This window comes from Trichosurus vulpecula, chromosome 6 (genome assembly GCF_011100635.1).
Source record: "Trichosurus vulpecula isolate mTriVul1 chromosome 6, mTriVul1.pri, whole genome shotgun sequence".
Lineage (NCBI taxonomy): Eukaryota > Metazoa > Chordata > Mammalia > Diprotodontia > Phalangeridae > Trichosurus > Trichosurus vulpecula.
In genome coordinates, this window is record NC_050578.1 from 221,939,234 (window position 1) to 221,959,476 (window position 20,243).

Consider the following 20,243-nt stretch of genomic DNA (forward strand, 5'->3'; position numbering starts at 1 on the left):
CGAGGTACCGACTGTGAAAAATATTATACTATTTTATATCATTTTCTAATTTTAACCAGACCCAGAGCCTGATTTAATGAGTAACTGGATGAAGATCCAGGACCTGGGCTTCTTTGTTCTCTCTAAAAGTTTGCTCAGGCAATACCCTTACCTCAGTCAACAAGGCCAGATCATTAAGGACATTACCCTAACCCCAAGAGAGATTACCTCGCTTAATATTCTACAGGTATATACTATGTTATGGAATGCAATGAGACACAGAGACGCTGGGCTGTAGTTTCAACTGACGTTTGTCAACATTCTTTACAACTCTATTCCATTAAGGAAAATTCTCTTCTTGTATCATGGTTAAACATACATGGGGGTCATAAAAATGAGGTCATACAGGCTTGCTAGGTCTGCTAAAATAACGTATATAAGTTTTCTCATTGCTTTGTTCAGGCAGCCAGAGTTTATAGTCTGACTCCTTGTACGTACAAGTAAGCTAGCTCCGCTATGCTTTAAGGGAAAATAATAAACAACATGGATTTTTCTATCACCTAGCTCTGTTGTTTCCTTCAACCAAATTTTCAGGTTTAACACGACAGAAGTTGAAAGAGCCTCCTCTTTCAAGGACCAACATTCTATTGGAGAAGATAACTCGTGCAGGTATAGGTTGAGTAGTAGCAGCGCACCGAGTGAGACCCCCTGTTTCCTCGCGTGGGCAGCTGGGTATTGCATGCATCAAAGTGGGCAGGGAGACCAATTAAGCCCTGGTCCAGGTGAGAGATACGGGGAGAAGAGTGATGGGAACCGAAATCTGTAAACAACCCAAGGTTTTGTGGTTCACCAGCGAGGGCGCCCTCTTGCTTGGGTAGTGTTACACCTTTCAGGGAGGGAGCAGTATTTTTCTAGGACCGGAGAGCAGTGGAGTTCAATGGTCAGGGTCCCTCTTGCTGGCGGTAGAGGTTGCTCTGGTGCCATATCTCTTTTTACAGAGTTTCAGGATCAGGGATTTCTGCCTAACATTATACAAGAGGCTAGGCTGACTCTCAGAAGAGGTTGAGCAAGATGCCCGGGTTCTCCTATTTTGGGTTACTTGCATTGTAAGAACTAATAGGACATTACATGTATGTGTGAACAAAATGGAGCCGTTCTCAAAATGGAGTGGCTCTGCATCCACAGAGGCGATGAGGCCTTGAACTAGGGTGATTTCTTTGCGAGTAGAGAGAATTGGGTGGCTTTGAAAGGTGTTATGGAGGTAAAGAAGTGCAGGAGAGTGAGAAGTCAAGGTTAACTCAGTTTTGAACACAGGTGATGTCAAGGAACACAGGCACAAGGAAGGCTGAGGATGGAGTAGTTATGGGAAGAAATGTAATAAGGCCTGTCTTGAGCAGGCCAATTTGAAAATGTCTATTGGATATCCAGTTTGAAATTTCCAATAGGCAATTGCAATAAAGGATCCGAGATCAGTAGGCAGATGAGGCATGAATGTACACATTTGAGAGTTGCCTATGTGGAAAATATTATACTATTTTATATCATTTTTGTAATTTCAATAAGACTCAGGGCCTGAACTACTTAACCAGAAGAAAAGCCTGATCCTAACAGTCTCTTTGTTCTCCGAGTAAGCTCAGAGATATCTCTATCTTATATCAACAAAATCCAGATGGAGCATTCCTTGCTCTGTCCATGGCCATTAAGGGTGAAAACCTTGACCCCAGACACTATCTTGAATTATGTGACTTTTCCTTATCTTAATATTTTATGGGCATATACTATGTTGTGGAATGTTAATGGCAACTTAAACAGAGATCCTGGGGTAGTAATTCCAATTGACACTCTGTCAACTATCTAATTTGTTGTATTTACAATCTATTCCATTAAGGAAAATCCTCTTCTTGTATCATGGTTAAACATACATGGGGGTCATAAAAATGAGGTCACACAGGCTTGCTAGCTCTGCTAAAATAACGTATTTAAGTATACACACACACACACACACACACACACACACACATATATGTATATTCCTTTCAGTTACTATGAAATTGAGGTCTCATGAATCGTACACATCATCTTTCTATGTAGGAATGTAAACAAAACAGTTCAACTTTAGTAAGTCCCTTATGATTTCTCTTTGTTGTTTACCTTTTCATGCTTCTCTTGATTCTTGTGTTTGAAAGCCAAATTTTCTATTCAACTCTGGACTTTTCACTGAAAAACCTTGAAAGTCCACTATTTTATTGAAAGTCCCTAGCATTATACTCAGTTTTGCTGGGTAGGTGATTCTTGGTTTTAATTCTAGCTCCTTTGACCTCCGGAATATCATATTCCAAGCCCTTCGGTCCCTTAATGTAGCAGCTGCTAGATCTTGGATTATTCTGATTATGTTTCCAAAATACTAAAATTGTTTCTTTCTGGCTGCTTGCAGTATTTTCTCCTTGACCTGGGAACTCTGGAATTTGGTGACAATATTCCTAGGAGTTGGCTTTTTGGGATCTTTTTCAAGAGGTGATTGCGGGATTCTTTCAATTTCTATTTTACCTACTGGCTCTAGAATATCAGGACAGTTTTCCTTGATAATTTCTTGAAAGATCACGTCTAGCTCTTTTTTTTAATAATGGCTTGCAGGTAGTCGAATAATTTTTAAATTATCTCTCCCAGATCCATTCTCCAGGTCAGTGATTTTCCAATGAGATATTTCATATTATCTTCCATTTTTTTTCATTCTTTAGGTTTTGTTTTATGATTTCGTGGTTTCTCATGAAGTCACTAGCTTCTCCATTTAGCTAATTCTGCCTTTCAAGGCATTCTTCTCCTCATTGGCTTTTTGGCCCTCTTTTGCCATTTAGTTTAGTCTATTTTTTAAGGTGTTATTTTCTTCATTATTTTGGGGGTCTCCTTAAGCAAGTCATTGACTTGTTTTTTATGGCTTTCTTGCATCTCTCTCATTTCTCTTCCCAATTTTTCCTCTACCTCTCTTACTTGCTTTTCCAAATCCTTTTTGAACTCTTCCATGGCCTGAGCCCAATTCATATTTTTCTTGGAAGCTTTTGATGTAGGCTCTTTGACTTTGTTGACTGCTGGCTATATGTTTTGATCTTCTTTGTCACCAAAAAAAAGATTCAAGAGTTTGAGTCTGAGTCCGCATCCTTTTTCCCTGCCTGGCCATGTTCCCAGCCACCTACTTGACCTTTGAGCTTTTTGTCAGGGTATGACAGCTTGTAGAGTAGAGAGTGCTTTGTCCCAAGCTTTAGGGGCTGAACAACTGTTTTCAGAGCTACTTCTCCTCTGCTTTCACAGAAAGTTCTGCCGTAGCAGTGCTTCTCCTCCCCCAAGAACCACCAACCAGGATTGCGATCCAGATCAAAGCAGGGCATTGCAAGCCCCACACTCCTGCTCTGGTCGGCCGCTTGGTTCCTCCCACTTTCTGAGCCAGGGACTCTGGAAACAGCTGACTCTGGAGCTCCACCACGGCACCACCTCAGCCACCCCCAGGGCTGGGGGCTGGACCACTCTCTAACCCAATATAGCAGTTTTCCCACTAACCTGCTCCGTGGTCTTTAGAGTTTGTGGGTTGAGCAGTCTGGAAACTGCCACAGCTCAATGATTCATGGCCCTAAGGCCTGCTCCAGGCCACTCCCAGTCTATTCTGTCCTGGTGCGGCACTCCGCTCCCAGCAGCATGCGATAGACCCTTCCCAACCACCATCCAGGCTCTCCTGGGCTGGAGACCTGCTTCCCTCTGCTGTTTTGTGGGTTCCACAGCCCTAGAATTTGTTTAGAACCATTTCTTGCAGGTGTTTGGAGGAATTTGGGGGAGAGCTTAAGGAAGTCCCTCTGTTCCAGCCATGATCTTGGCTTCACCCCAAGAGGACAAGATACATCTGTTCATCAGAGTCTTACTACACTGCATGTTTTCTCCTATAACATTAAGTATACTTAAATAGTTTTAAAATTCATGTTTAACAAAAAGGAAACAAAACTACTACAGAATGATTATTAAAACATAATGCAAAATGTCAGGTATCCATAGAAAAAGACACAATAATCATGAATAAACTACTTCTCTGGTACAATGTATTTACCCTCATTATCACTAAAGTTAGTAAAAATATTTATCCTAAAGGCTTTCCATAGTGAGAATCTGAGGGATCAGTAAACATGAATGATCATTACTGTTCTGCATAATTCTTTGAGGCAATTAAAAAAAAATCAAAGCTGAAATTCCAAAGCTTTGTTTTGAGGGGTACTTTTCTAGTCTCAGAAAAAACAAGCCAGTTGGAAGTGCTAGAAATGGAAAAAAACTTGACCCTTGGATCCAGGTTCTCGATCATCTTTTGTTGGAGCTCTACACATATGTTCTAGGTTAATTCTGGGACTCTCCTGAGAACAGGTTATTATTCACAGCTAACTACTAGGTGGTTTGGTTTTGTTTTAATGGGATCTTATCCCCCAGCCACTAAAATTTGTGTTTACAAAAGGGGAGTCAAAAAAAGGGAACTAGACTTTTAGTAACCTTCTCTCCCCTCACATTTTTCAGGAGATAATGAAGAAAGATTGCTTTAAATTGTTGCTAAAAACAAAATTACAATTACCCTTTGGATGATGACATAGGTAAGGGCAAGAAATCAGACATTTTAAATTGAATGTCTTAATCCACTTTATTCTCCCTTTCTACACAAACAAATAAATGAATAAGAAAAGTAAAGAGTTGAGGCACCACTTGGTTAAGGGTGAATCTCGAAGTATTCGGCTATGGCTGCTCCTTCCTGAAGAGGAGAAACTTGCTGTGGTGGCAAAGGCTGAAGGTGGTCACTGCCTAGAGAATGCCTTTTTGACTTGTCTTGCTGCTGCCTAGCTGTAAAATAGAGGAAGATCAACACATCACTGCAACTATTAGCAGAATGGGGCACTAAAAGACATCTCTCTCAGAAATTAAATCTTTACTGTTTCTTCTGAGGGCTATACTGTCAAGAAAAAGTTTCAACCTGGCACTAATATGAGAAGTTTTTAAAAACCATTTTCCTCTAGAAGTAAAAAATAGTAGATTTTTTTTTTAAAAAGTAAGAGCCAATCAATTAGCATAATAATAATTCTGAATCAGCAAATTTGTGGGAAATTAAAATATAGATTTATGGTTCAAAGTCTTCCTCACTTACTTCTGCAACACATTTTAAAAGAAGTCAAATACTTTTGAAGAAACCAGCAAATACTCATTTTTTAAAAAGTGATAGCTCTAGTATTATTATACTTTGCTAAACGATACAACTCAGACAACCTTTAGACTGTTCACAGGACACAGTGTGGAAAACATAAAAATAGACACTGAAAAATAACATCGGTATCTTCCAGTAGGGCTGGATTAGTCTACCATCATTTCTTCTGAAATGTACACTGTTAATTAAATCTGAGTGACTTCAGAAATTATCTAATTGCCAATAGCAATTACTTGAAAATAAAGCACTCTATTTGGAACTATGGCCAAAGGGCTATAAAACTGCATACCCTTTGGTCCAGCAATACCATTACTAGGTCTGTATCCCAAAAGATCATAAAAAAGGGAAAAGGACCTACATGTACAAAAAGATTTATAGCTGCTCTTTTTATAGTGGCAAAGAATTGGAAATTGAGAGGATGCCCATAAATTGGGGAATGGCTGAACAAGTTGTGGTATATGAATGTAATGAAATACTTTTGTGCTGTGAAATGATGAGCAGATTTCAGAAAACCCTGTAAAGACTTACATGAACTGATGCTGAGTGAGGTGAGCCGAACCAGGAGAACATTGCATACAGTAACAGCAACATTGTATGATGATCAACTATGACAGACTTAGCTCTTCTCAGCAATAAAATGATCTAAGACAGTCCCAAAAGACTCATGATGGAAAATGCTGTCCACATCCAGACAAAGAACTATGGAGTCTGAATGCAGATCGAAGCAGAATATTTTCACTTGTTTGGTTTTTGGTTTTTCTTATGGTTTTTCCCTTTTGTTCTGGTTCTTCTTTTACAACATTAATAATGTAGAAATATGTTTACCAGGAATGTACATGTATAACCTGTATCAGGAGTGTTTGCTGTCTTGAGAAGGGAGGGTGGGAAGGGAAGGAGAAAAATTTGGAACTCAAAATCTTATAAAAATGAACGCTAAAATTTTTTTTACACATTTTCTTGGAAAAATAAGATACCATTAAGTGTTGGAAAAAAAAGAATATAATGTACTCTTCTTGCCTGAGGGAACATAATTTCTTAAGATAAGAATTCCTTGAGTCCATAAACCAATTCAACCATTAATTTTCCCTTAAACAATCTGATTCACTACATACTTTACTACTAACTGTGAAATGCCTGTCTCAAATGTGACTGTGTATATTTATAAGTGCAAATGAACCATTCCCAGGAAATGTCTCTAACCAAGGAAGATGTGTCATATTCTATGGGGAATTAAAACTTAAATATCTGGGAAATTGACTTATATTTGCTATAGATGGCAACACTGGACCAGGATAGGCTCATCAGGACTAGCTGTGCTTGAAAAGAAAGATAACTAAACAGAGAGGGATGGTTATGTCCTGCCAAAAATGAAATCACTAGTGAAGTCAGCAAAGTCATGGAAACCATGGACATATCAACTACAATAAAGAAAGCAGAAAAAACATTCACCGTAAAAGAATTAGAAATAAATATTGTAAAACTGCCAGAGACAGCTAGGATGAAGGAGATATGTCCCCCTACTCTTTTGCAAAGGAAGAAGTAGGGAGGGGGCCCTGCTTGTGTGGCACATCAGATTTTATGTGTGTCTGTGTGTGCGTGTGTATGCTTTCAATGAGGATGAACATGGCATCAAGGTCGCTACCACACCAATGGTAAATTCTTCAACTTGAAAAGGCTACAAGCCAAGACCAAAGTGGAGGAAATGTTGGTGCATGGTTTTCTGTTTGCAGATGATTGTGCACTCAACGCAGCCTCTGAAGCTGTATCAATTCTCTTCTGCTTGTGCTAATTTTGGCCTAACAATTAACACCAAGAAAACACAGGTGCTCCATCAGCCACCACCATATCATCCATACATGGAACCATCAGTTACAGCAAATGGAGAAGGTCTGAATGCCGTGGATAAGTTCACTTACCTTGGTAGTATACTTTCCAAGGATGTACATATTGATAATGAGGTTGATACAGGCGCGGGGTTTGGCTGCTCTGAAGGAAAGTATGGGAGAGAAGAGGTATTAGACTGATTCCCAAACTGAAGGTCCACAGGACTGTGGTGCTGATCTCATTGTTGTATGCCTGTGAAACCTGGACATTCTACCAGCGCCATGCCAGGAAACTGAATCACTTCCCTTTGAACTGTTTAGGGAAAATTCTGAAGATCACATGGCAGGATAAGGTACCAGATACAGGTCCTTATGCAAACTAAACTGCCAAACATTCAAACTCTGCTTGAGAGAGGAAAACTCCAATGATCTGGCCATGTTGTTCAAATACAAAACGTCCACTTCCCAAAAAAGGCTAAAATTTTTCAAAAAAGAAGTGATACAAGGACATTCTCAAGGTCTCCCTTAAGAACTTTGGAATTGATTGTGAGACATGGGACACACTGGAACAGGAACGCTCAGCATGGTGTGCCCACACGAGAGAAGGTGCTGTGCTCTATGAGGCAAGCAGAATTGAAATAGTTCAAAGGAAATGCAGGATGTGCAAGTTTGGAGTATCCACCACCCCAAATGTTCCACAGACTATTGGTGCCTGACCTGTGGTAGAATATTCCAAGCTAATATTGGCCTGATCAGCCACAGGTGGACTCATTGAATCTTGACTCAAGCATAATTATGTATATATATATATATATATATATAAAACATCTCAATTTTGCTATATTTTTTCCATAGTTGCCAAAATGTTTTCTTTCTTTTTTTCTATAAGGGATAGTTTTCTGGGAGTGGGGAGAAGGGAGTAAAGGAGAAAATTAGGTGACATAAAAACAAAATTCAAGAATAAAAATTAATTTTTAAAATTACTAATGTTTAAGAATGGCCTTGTCTTTTGGGGCCTAATAGGAGTAAACCAGGTGGCCAAAACAGATGTTGCCTGGGAGTCCTATTTTCCTTTGTTTTTTTGTAAATTTTTAATGTATTTGAAACTTAAAAACAAAATGAAACAGTGACAACCACCAACACTGTGCATTCCCTACAGTACCCCTCTTCATATCCTCCTCTATGCTCCCTCTTATACCTCCTAGGGATCACTCTGCTGACTGTGAAATGCTGGGCTCAGTTCAGCCCTGTCCCTTTCTTGTTAAATCTTTTTAAATAAATTTTATCGGTATCTTTTATTTAACATCACCTACATTTCCCAGTGTCTTCCTCTGCTTCACCACCCCAAAAAGTCACTTACCTTTTCTGAACAATGGAACCAATATGCAAAGAAACATAAACATATCACTACTAGTAGGCACTCAGCGATTATCCAAACTGTAGCGCTTTCAGCCTCTGCAAATGAAAGGAGAGAATACATTCAGATGGCTATCTCAATGGTCATCAACACTAAGTTTCACTGCCCTTGAAGGATACTTGCTTAGAACTACCTATCATTAGAGCAGCTAGGTGGCACAGTGAGTAGAGCACCGGCCCTGAAGTCAGGAGGAGCTGAATTCAAATCCAACCTCAGACACTTGACAAACCTACTAGGTGTGTGACCTTGGGCAAGTCACTTAACTCCAATTCCCCTGCCTTCTCCACCCCCTCCAAAAAATAAAGAAAACCTAGCATTTGTGCCATGGTATCAATGTCTCTAGCTCTGGACCCCCAAGGGATTGGCTCCCAATTTCTTCCCTCCTCAAAGTTGGCATGTTATCACACACCCCTGGACTAACTTAGCCCTCCCTAGCATCTCTGGCTCTTTCTCCCAGTAGGAATCCTTCACTTTTGACTCTCCCAACACAGGAAATACACAATTCAACAGTATCTGTAAGAGTCTCTACAACAACAACTAAAAATATGCTTCCTGCCAGTTTACTCAGCTTAGAAGGCAGGGCTCTGACTGGTGCATAGCTGAATGAGCAACTGGGGCACTGGGGATAAGCAGCACTAAAGACATACTTAAATCAACTTTGTAGTTCTTGATGTGAAAATAATTCATTTGAGTTACAGATGAGAATCCAAGGCATCCCTCCCTACTACTACAATAAAATGCAATGCCAGCACACAAAACTCCATGGGGAGAGACCCTGGGACTTCAACTCATGGTAGAAAGACAGAGACCACAGGACATCAACCCCTATACAGAACAGCCCCAAGACCCTAAAAATCTACTGCTATGGAGAGTACCAGCATGACACATGGTAAAAGAGGTTGAGGTCAGGCTCAGGAAAAGCTCATCTGGGATATGGATAGTGAAGTGGGGAAAAAGAAGTATACAATCTGGTAGTTTCCTAAATTAACTAACTATTCTTGCTAATTAAATACTAAGCCCAATTTTCCTACTCCACAAGAGTTTATCTTCCTTAAAAATCTAACAAATCGTAAATTTCAGACTCTTCAAATCATTATTTTAAGTTGTCAAGCCCATTAACCCTGAGGAAAAGCTTTGGCATACTACCATAGGTATGGCTCTGAACCAGTGTAGTTCCCCAATTATCCGAATTGGTCCATCTTAGGTCCTTGGCAGGATCTAATCCTTCTGCTTTATTTACATGCCCTCTATTCTCCTTTACCCATAAATATCCCACTAAGCACTCTGTTTTCATTTACAGACTCCCTAAAGTCCTCTTAGAAAGAAATCATGATAAAAAAATTTTTAATATATAAAATAGGTGTGCTTGCTTCGGCAGCACATGTACTAAAATTGGAACGATACAGAGAAGATTAGCATGGCCCCTGCGCAAGGATGACACGCAAATTCATGAAGCGTTCCATATTTTTGGGTTGTGATTTGGGTGAGAGTTCTGCTTTACTCTGAAATAAAATCTTTACAAGAGAAAAAAATATATATAAAATAGGTAAATAGAACCTGGTGTATATGTGGTGGCATGCAAGTCCCATGTGCCTGGATTGTGTCATCCTCCCACATACTAAAAATTTTATGTAGTCTGTGGTAGAGCTTCAAGCTTCAGTATGACACAAATCTTAGAATAACTTTAGCTGTAATCTTCATACTATGCAATGTAATACTATAAAATAAGATTTTTGTGAATAAATATCATTAAGAAAGCCAGGCACAGAGATGCCAAGAGGAGCGGAGAAAGACCAAAAGGAGGAAATAGAAGAGAGACAATAAATCAAAGGAGAGAAAGTCAAGGAAGGAAACAGAGAAGAGGAGGGCAACAAGAGAAGAGCAGAGGAAAACGGGAGAAAAAGTAGAAGCAAAAAAAGGGTAGAGATGGAATGAGGAGAAAAGTGGACACGAACCACAAATGAGAGAAACAAAGGAAAGGAGAGGAAAAGAGGCAAAGAGGAGAACAGGAGAAGAGAGGGAATGAATAAGGTATATTCCATCATTCAATAAGCAAGAAAGCCTAGTTTTTCAAATGAGCAAGTATAATACATAAAATTCACTACACTGAATTTAAGAATCTGTGAAGCTGGGGAGGACAGATCACAATCAAGGTAGTGCTGCTCTGCAATGGGAGTAATAGTGATTTATGGGCAACCTCACACTGGTAGATGGTTCCATTGTCTTCCAAATTTGGGTGCAGGACAAAGCTGCTGGTGGCAATGAACTTACCATCATTGTTGCTAATGGAACTGTTGTCGATGTGCTCAGAATTGTTCACATTTGGAAAGTAAGTCCCTGGAATCACATTCTTCCTGCTGTTTTGAACTGACTCAGTGTAGAACTCTGCTGCAGGAGACTCCCTGGTGTACCCTTTTTTTTTCACCCCTACAGTTTCTGGTGGCAACACAGTGCTGGAGGACTGAGCTGCAAGGAGATAAGATTCATTGTTGGGTCATGCTAAGGACACATGGGAAGCCAGTTAGTCAATCAATAAGTATTTATTAGGCACTACCACATGAAGGTACTGTGCTAAGCACTTTTCCAGAAGATTCTCTTCTCACCATCCACTCATACATTAAAAGATATCCTCCCCCCCACCACAAAACAGGCAAATAGAAACATATACATCAATGCTGAATCAATATAAGACAAGAAAACATTATTCTTCAGGATTATTTTACAAATGAAGAAACAGAGGTAGACAGAGTAGAAATTTCCTTCCCAGAGTTACACAGAGTAAAAGACATAACTGCTGATGAGGGACCCTGGAACCTCTCCCCCTGGCCCATATTCAATGCACCAAACATTCATAATTTCCTACATGTAACCACCCCAAGGTGCAGCCCACCTTGTTAGACCGTGTCACCAGGCATACTCAGTCTCAGTTGAGGAACAGGATAAAAATCAATGGACTTTGGAGGTAGAAGCTCTGGGGTTAAGGCCCACCTTGGATAACTTTCTGTGTAAATGCAGGCAAATCACTTTCCTGATCCTCAGTTTCCTCCTTGATAAAATGGGGATAGCAATCTTTGATTCATACGTTTGCCATGAGGAAAGTGCTTTGTAAATCTCAAAGGGCTCTAGGAATGGAAGCTATCCTTACTGATTGACTGATCAATTAACATATAGTCCACCATCTCACCCCACCCTCTGCCCAGACACACATCTCCAACTGTAAGACATCCAACACACAGGTAACACTAGAGACCAGGTCCCTTCTCACTCACCTACCACATCCAGCCTGGCTGTTCCCTGGAATCTGTCAGGAGGGATAATTATTTCACACCTGTACTCTCCTCCTTCCTGAAGCTGGATAGAAGGCAGGAAGAGAGAGGCATTTCCCCTCCTCAGCCCTGACATTGAGATGTTGGCTCCTGGTCTGAACTGAGTCAGTTTTTTTCCATTGTACTCAAGGATTTTGTCTTCCTTGTCAGAGTTTGACCTTCTCAGGAACCACCTGACTCCAGTGACACTGATGTTCAGGTTTAGTGAACCATCACTGGACAATGCACAGTGCATGGTGACATCTTCATTAAGGGATGCAATCTTAGCCTTCTCATCCCTCCTCAATTCCCAGGAACCTACAAGAATGAAGGTAGACAGAATGTGAGCTGAAACCAAAGTCATCAGCTCCCTGTGTGGCACCCAGAGGACTAGGCAGTAGAGTCACAGGATGGGGCAGATTTAATTCAGAAAGCATTTATTAAGCATCTGTTGGGTGCAAGGCATTGGGTTACATATTGGAGATGAAAAATAAAAACACCATATGGTTTTTAACAAAATGTAGTACAGGCATACCTGGTTTTATTGAGTTTCACTTTATTGTACTTCACAGATACTACATTTTTTTATAACAAATTGAAGGTTTGTGGCAACCCTGCATTGAGCAAGTCTTTTGGCACCATTTTTCCAATGGCATGTTCTCATGTCGTTTCTCTGTGTCACATTTCATCCTCCACCCATCAGCCCTGGGGACCTAACAAATGAGCCTTGCTCTTGTCCTGGCCAGAACCTGGGCCACTACATACTTCCAAACTCTTTCCAAACCTGGACCTCATAGGTACCCCACCTCCACACTTGCAACTCTGGAAAATGAGAAACCATCAGATCATTGACTTAGAGCTGGGAAGGACTTTTGAGTCCATCTAATCTGATCATCTAATTTTTCAGACATGTCTCTGGGAGGATGCACCCCTTAACCACAGGTCACAGGGCTCTCAAATAGCTGATCTGGGACTTTGAGCCTGAATCTTCTGACTCCAAATTCGGTATTTCTATTGGAAGGCAATAGGCAGCCCTTAAAGTCTTCCCACCAAGAAGGTAGGGGAGGTAAAAGACTTGCTCCATTCAGAGTATGGAAAGAGAGGTTTGAGGAGGGTTTGGATCTCATTGAGATAAGAAGGCTATGGGAAAAATTTGAATGCCAGTAAACTTGTGAACATTCGTGGCAGGAATGTCCGTTAGAAAGAATGAAATAAATAAATAAAGGAAGCTTTCCCACTACTGAAAGAGTCTTGTGAGGCACAGGGGCTGAGGCAGAAACCACAGGAAAAAAAGAGGAGTTTGGGGGTGTGGAGACCGTGGGGAGGGGTTGGGGGTGAGGAGGGGAAGGCTCACAGAGGACCTGCTGGAACCCAGCGCCTTCATGAGACACTCCAGAGTTGCCTCGAGAAGAAAATGAGGCTGGTGATTTTGCACAGCCTTCCCTCACTTAAATTCAACTCACTTAAAAAACCCGACATCATCTTCCTGATGTCATGGTCCTCCCGGAGAACAAAGGACAAACAAAGGTAAAAACTCGAGTCCTGATAGTTACTCCCAGATTGCCCCTCTCTTGCTTCACTCCCCGGGGCTGGGCTCTGGGAAAGGAGAAGGACCCAGAGTCCCTGTGAATTATGGTAACAATCTCGTCTCCCTCTGGGTCTCCGTTTTCTGCAATGTCAAACGAAGAGGCAGGGCTGGATGATCCTTTAGGTCTCTCCAAGCTCTAAGAGCCCATGTGTGAGGCCCGGGACTCCGTGAGGAAAGTGGGCAAGAGGAGCCCACCCACCCATTCAGCAACCAGATCCATCCGCCCTCCGGGAGCTTGTCTGTATTGTGAAGACTAACTCCCCAACCCCAATCCTCTCTCCCATAGATGCCCGAGAGGTGAAGGGCCGGAAAGGAGCCGGGGAGGGAAAGGAGGGTAGAGGGGTACTATTCTGCACACTTCCAAGCCTCTCGGGATCCCCGAATGGGGCTGCACCTAAAGCCCAGGGAAACCCGCCCCCTCCTCCAACTCCATGTGCTCTCTCCTTTCCTCTTCTCCCCTCTCCTTCATGCCAGGCCCACAGAATCCAACCAACGACTACGTCTCACCATGGCTGCTCATTAAGGAACTAAAAGCTGGTGCGTCTTTGGTTTTTTAAAGAAAACACGTGGAACTTTAGAGAGGATCTCTGCAGCAACTAATAAAACAGCAAATATTAGCCCTCTGCAACTTAATGAGTGGGAAAAAGACATAGTGAGACCTGGTCTTTAGGAAAGGACCGAGGCACCGGGGCTACAAAGACTTGAACTAGCCTCTGCTTTCAAGGAGCTGCATTCGATAGGAAGAGATAACACTGACAAACATAGATACACAGGAGGGCAGAAGCACACGGAATGAGAACCCACACCCCCACCCCCACCATCGTTCCTCACGTGGGCAGCTATGTAGAGGATGCATTAGAGGGAGCAGGGAGCCCCGTATTCAGTCGTTGCTGTAGTCCAGGTGAGGGGTGTGGAGAGATGAGTAATCGGAATGGAAATTTGTAAAGCCCTGCAAGGTTTGTGGAATTCACCAGCGAAGGCGGCTCTCCTGCATGGGTAGAGTGACCCAAGAGTGACCACGCCATAACCGTGACTCCAGTCTGGGACTTATTCTTTAGTTAAAGAGTCCCGCGGCATAAGCTGGCAGGAAGGCGGGGACGCAGCTTCCAATTTGAAAGGAAAGCTGCCGCCGATCTTTCCCTCCAAGTGCGGGAAACCTTACTACGCCGAGGGGCAAAAGCCCTGCGGCCAGGGCAGGGCGGAAACCTGTGTTTGCCCTCAACCTACCATATACAGAAATCAGTAAGAGCCCTCGGTCTCACGGCCACCTCCTCTGAGAGTCGAATTCATTCATTCTACCAGGTTGAGGGCTCTCTAAGAAAATAGGTAGGTAGGCAAATGACGTTTTAAAAAATCTCATTCTCGCAGGAGTTGAAGGTACCTGGGTGCGCCGTGGATGAAGGGAAACCAAAGAATGACAGGGCAGCTGAATATAGGGAGGAGGGGGGAAATCTTAACAATTAATGCTACGGTCTGATGAGGGTTTGGGGTGAGAGGTGCTCGACACCCCAAAGTACCGACACGCCGGGTCCTGCCGAAAGAATTCGACTCAAGCCTTCTCAGCCAAGGGAAAGGATAAAGTTTATTAAGAGTTAGCCAAATAAGCCTGCCCCGAGAGATCCCACCCCTTGCGACGCCTGTAAGGAAAAAGGGCCAGACCCATCTGAGCTAGATTGGTTCTGACCACCTTCATGGAGGCAAGATGGAGATTATATACACAAAGTTTGTGGGAGGGATTGAGGGGTGGTCTGGGGTGACCAGAAGAGGGGTCTAGGGAGGGACTTAAGGACGAGGTCAGACTCCAGGGTGGAGGAAATAGCTGAAGGCTATATGGAAATGACAACCCATCAAGGGCTGGGGTAGCGGAGCTAGGGTATAGATATTTTGATCAGGATTAAGGATGGGAAACAGGATTAAGGGTGGGAAACAGCTGGACAATAGAGGACTGGGCAAGGTAGGCATTTGGGCTTAATGTTATAGCCTCAGGCCAAGGCCAGGTCGAGTGGGAAGATTCAAGGAGAGTTCAAGGATTCAAGGGGTTCCCAGAGACTGTGCCCTCATCAGGTCCACAAGATGAAAGATTGCTTTGCGGAGCAGTCAGTGGAGGTCGTCTTTCAGTAAGAAGCTGGGAGACTAGCTCGCTAAGTGAGCTTTGAATTCCCTTCCGACCCTCAGGAGTCCCCTTCCTACTCGCCTTCCTGGCTTGTAAACTCGCTCTGGGGAGGGGCTCAATCCCGGGTCTCTTGACTCCCCCACAGAACATCGCTCACTTTCTGCTGCTGCTGCTGCAGCTGGAGGACGGCTATGAGGTAAAGCTGGCCCACGTCCTTCCTCTGTCATTTACTACGGACTATGAAACCTCTCCGGACTTCATTCATTTTTCTCCTCTGGACATGAAGGAACCGCCGTCAGATTTCGAGCTTATCTGGTTTTATCCTCGTTTTATGGGCGTGAATGCCCAGGATTCTCTTCAGACTGGCCCGGAGGGAGAGAATCACTTCTTTTAAGGTACCTCCTTCTGGCTTTGGTTCCTAGGCTGAGGCGGAGAAAGTTGGGGGAAGGGAGGAAGACGTGCTAGATTCCAACTACAGTCTGGTACTTGCTCTCTTTCTCACCTGTTCCCCTTTCTGGACCTCTTTCCTTCACTATTAAAAAAAAAGAGAGAGGGGAGGAGCATTGGACCAGAATATTCTACAGTCTACACGCTAGATAATTCTTAAAGTCTTGTAGCGCTAACCGTCTGTTTATTCAAGGAACTGGAAGAGAAGGACATTAGTTGAAACAGCAACAGGCTGCCCATCCCCCCTGGACAAATCTGGAGAGACCTTCCAAGGCTGATGGCCCAAAGAACACCACGAAGCCGGCCGGGGTGGCGTGCGGCCACTAACACTCCCTGGGTCGTCCCAGCCAGGCTTGGGAACGTGATTCCCGGTACGCTGAATTCATCTCCTTCCTTACCTGGATCGTGTTGGGCCCCGCACAACCCCAGGCGCGCTATCCAGAACATCGCAGCAGCTGCCAGGCAGAGACCACGAACAGCCATAATGGGAATTCCCGCCCCGAAGGTTCGAAGCAGCTTCCTTACTTACCAGTGGGTCGGGGAAAAAAATTGCAGCTGCGCAGTTAGCGGTTTGGAGAGCGGTTTAGAGATTGGTTTGGAGAGCTAGCCACTGTGGTTTAACCACAGGGAGAACCACAAGTCCACTACCAAATACGGAAATCAGCGCCCTCTATCTCTGGCCCACGTCCTGGCAAAGAGAAGTTCATTCATGCTACCAAGTTTTACTGAGCTCTTCCTGTGTCTGTAAGGAAGTTACTAGATAGGCAAATGTCGTTAAAAAATCATCTTATTCCCAGAGGAGTTGTAGGCACTGGGGGTGAAGCTGGGTGAAGAAAAGCCAAGGAGTAATACCACAGCTTAATATAAGGGGGTGAGGTGTAGGGTATGTTCAGGGAAGATGAGTACCTCTGACCTGAGGTCTCCCAAGCCCTGAATTTCAGGGCTGCTTTCCCCCTTTAGTGTCCACCTATTCCACCTCTCACCTGTGGCTCCAAGAAGCTGTAGCATACACAGGGACTACACCCCATTAAACCCTTGGCTCAGCTTGAGGGTAACTGAGGGGTCAACAAACACATCAGGTGCATTAGTGGTTTGTCTACTGGAAGTATGTGAAGACTTCCCCTGGTGGAATGGGCAAATGAGAACAATTTGTTCCAGTGGCCCTGAAGGCAGCTGAAGCAGGTGCTGTGGAACCCTTAGAGCACACTTAGACAGTGGAAGATGCCAAGGTCATTCACTGCATCTAGAGCAGGGAATGGAGTATATTGGGCCCCCTAGTCCTCTTCAGTCTATCCTGCCAGTAGTCTGGGATGACTCTGGAGCAGAGTGAGGTTGACAGCTTCCTGCAACTCTGCCTTACTTAAATCCAGTTTATACACAAAGCAAAAGAAATCACCCATACCATTTTACCATTTTTACCTATCTCAAAAGTTCTGTGGGATAGGCAAGTAAAGAAGCAACAGGTGCTGATACACTAGGAGATGTAGTCACAACCCTGCACACAAATGGCCCAGGCCTTACTGGTGGGCTTCTCACTGGAAGCAGCAGTGGGATTCTGTAGCCCCCTGGGTGTCTGAGCAGCCTTTTAAGGACAACACTGCTCACCTCCTGCCATTCCAAACATCACACCAAACACCAAAAGGTACACCAAATATCACATATTATCTGATTTTCTGTTTAGTCAAATTTAAAACAAATCAATACAAAAGATGACTGGAACAAAGTTTTCTAATAATTCTAATAAATATTACACTAGAGGATATCATTTTTACAACCTATACCCAAAAAAGAAAACTACACAACAGAAGTTAAGTAATGCTTGAATTTTGGTCTTCTTGACTACTATAGTCATCAAAATAACAAAGCAATTATTCATTTTCAAGTACTTCAAACAAAGAACAAACCAATCTAAGTTCAGCAATTTAAAGATCATGGCAGATCATTTGAAAGGCCTGGTTCTTGATCATCTTGTGTTGTAGTTAGGTACACATGTTCTAAGTTAGTTCTGGAATTCTCCTGAGAACAGGTTACTGATTCACAGCTAACTACTGTTATTAGGTTTAGAATGTTTTTTATTTTACTTTTTCTCACCTGCATATAAAAAACAATTTAACCTTCATTTTTTATAATTTTGAGTTCCAAATTCTCTGGCTTCCTCCCACCCATTCCCTTTCCTTGAGAAGGCAAGCACATTGATATAGATTATACATGTGTAGTCACACAAAATATATTTCTGTATTAGCCATGTTGCAAAAGAGAACACAGATCAACAACAAAAAATAAAGTGAAAAAAGTATAGGCATACTTTGTTTTACTACACTTCACTTTATGGTGCTTCACAGATAATGTTGATGGGGTGCTTGGGTGCTTGTGTTTGGACCCTAATTCTAACAGCCCCTGCTTGGGTGCCTGTGCCTGGACCCCAATACCAAAACCACATCTCTCCCTAGCTTCAAAGCTTTGGCCCTGGCAGATTCTCTCCAGTTTAAGGGCAGTATGCCTTAACAAAACACTTATCTCTCCTCCTGATACTGTGGCCAGCTGCACCTATGGAATTTATTGGTTCAACTCCCTGTGTATTGCTAATTGGCTGTGCAATGGGACATAACAATATTTACTGCCTACTGACCTTACTGATATGTATCCTAGACATAGTCAAATGCATACTCCCTTACATTAATCTTGACTAACAAGACACTTGATGGAAGCAAGCTGGATATCTTCAGCTAGCCCTGACCCTTTGTTGACTTAGTGAGGTTTCACAGTCAAAACCACACCTCCTCCTAGCCCCACCTTGGGCTATTTCACAGTGAACTCTGAGTAATACTCCTGTGCAGTAGATACTAAAAGTATATGTTCCCTTAAGAACTAACCACTTCTTAACCACACCTTCCAACTCCCTAATCTCACCCCAAAACAACTAATCAAGACACTTGACACATGTTTCCCCCCAAAATGCCCTATATAAGATATAATTGTGTCCCCTTTTAGATTGCAGGTTCCCTAAGAACTCTTGCCTACTGGAAAGCATAATAAAACTTTTGCCAACTTGACTTAAAGATTGCTTGGGTCCGTGAATTCACTCCAGACAACCTTACCCTAGGAACTTTACTTTGGGATCCCTGAATCCCTGGGTTCTTTTTACCCTCAACAATGTAATTTTTACAAATTAAAGTTTTCTAGCAACCCTACCTTGAGCAAGTCTCTCAATGACATTTTTCAACAGCATGTATTCGCATCATGTCTCTGTGTCACATTCTGGTAATTCTCTCAGTACTTCAAATTTTTTCATTACTGTTACATCTGTTATGGTGTTCTGCGATCAGTGATCTTTGATCACTATAGCAATTGTTCTGGGGCACCAAGACTCATGCCTATATTAATCATTGAACATCAATCATTGAAACAACCAGACCTTCCCACCTCCAGCTTCTCTATTCTCAGAAGCACAATATTGAAATTAGGCCAATAAATAACCCTACAGTAGCCTCCAAGTCAAGTGAAAGGAAGAGTCAACTGATGGGGCAAATTTCATTGTTCATTCCTTAAGAAATTGCCATACCCACCCCAACCATCAGCAACCACCCCCCTTGTCTGCTAGTAGCCATGAACATCAAGGTAAGACGCACCACCAGCAAAAAGACTGTGAAACACTGAAGGCTCAGATGATGGTTAGCATGTATTAGCAATGGTATTTTAATTGAGGTAAGTACATAGGATTTTTTAGACATAATACTATTGCACACTTAGTAGACTAAAGCAAAGTACAAACTTTTATATGAATTGAGAAACCAAAAAATTGGTGTGACTTGCTTTATTGCAGCATTCACTTCATTGCAGTAGTCTGGAATTGAACCCTCAATATTTCTGAGGTATGATATCTGTATTCTTCAATCTACATCCAGACTCCCTGAGTTTTTTTTCTCAGGAGGTAGATAGCATTTTTCATCATAAGTCCTTTGGAACTACCTTCTATAATTGTACTGCTAAGAATATCTAAGTCATTCACAATGGATCATCATACAATATTGCTTTTACTGTGTACAACAATCTCCTGGTTCTGCTCATTTCACTTTGGAACAATTCCTTTATGTCTTCTCAGGTTTTTCTGAAATCATCCTACTCATCATTTCTTATAGCAGAGTAGTATTCCATCAGAATTATATGGCACAACTTGTTCAGTCATTCTCCAATTGATGAGAATACCCTCAATTTCTGATTCTTTGCCATTTTAATTTTGTACACACAAGCCCTTTTCTTTCTTTTGTAATCTCTTTGGGATACAGTCCTAGTAGCAGCATTGATGGATCAAAGGGTATACATTATTTTATAGCCCTTTGGGCATACTTC

General features: G+C 42.4%; 1 long non-coding RNA gene and 1 other non-coding gene across 2 annotated transcripts; one reads left to right on the plus strand and one right to left on the minus strand.

The window, feature by feature from the left end:
- Positions 1–4,626: 4,626 nt before the first annotated feature.
- LOC118855332 lies at positions 4,627–7,155 on the minus strand. The gene is made up of 2 exons (XR_005010738.1): positions 7,117–7,155; positions 4,627–4,842 (listed from the first exon to the last, which is right to left on the minus strand). It is a non-coding gene; the product is annotated as an uncharacterized LOC118855332 (long non-coding RNA).
- A 2,647-nt stretch (positions 7,156–9,802) lies between these two features.
- LOC118855602 lies at positions 9,803–9,909 on the plus strand. The gene has a single exon (XR_005010772.1). It is a non-coding gene; the product is annotated as a U6 spliceosomal RNA (small nuclear RNA).
- Positions 9,910–20,243: the final 10,334 nt, after the last annotated feature.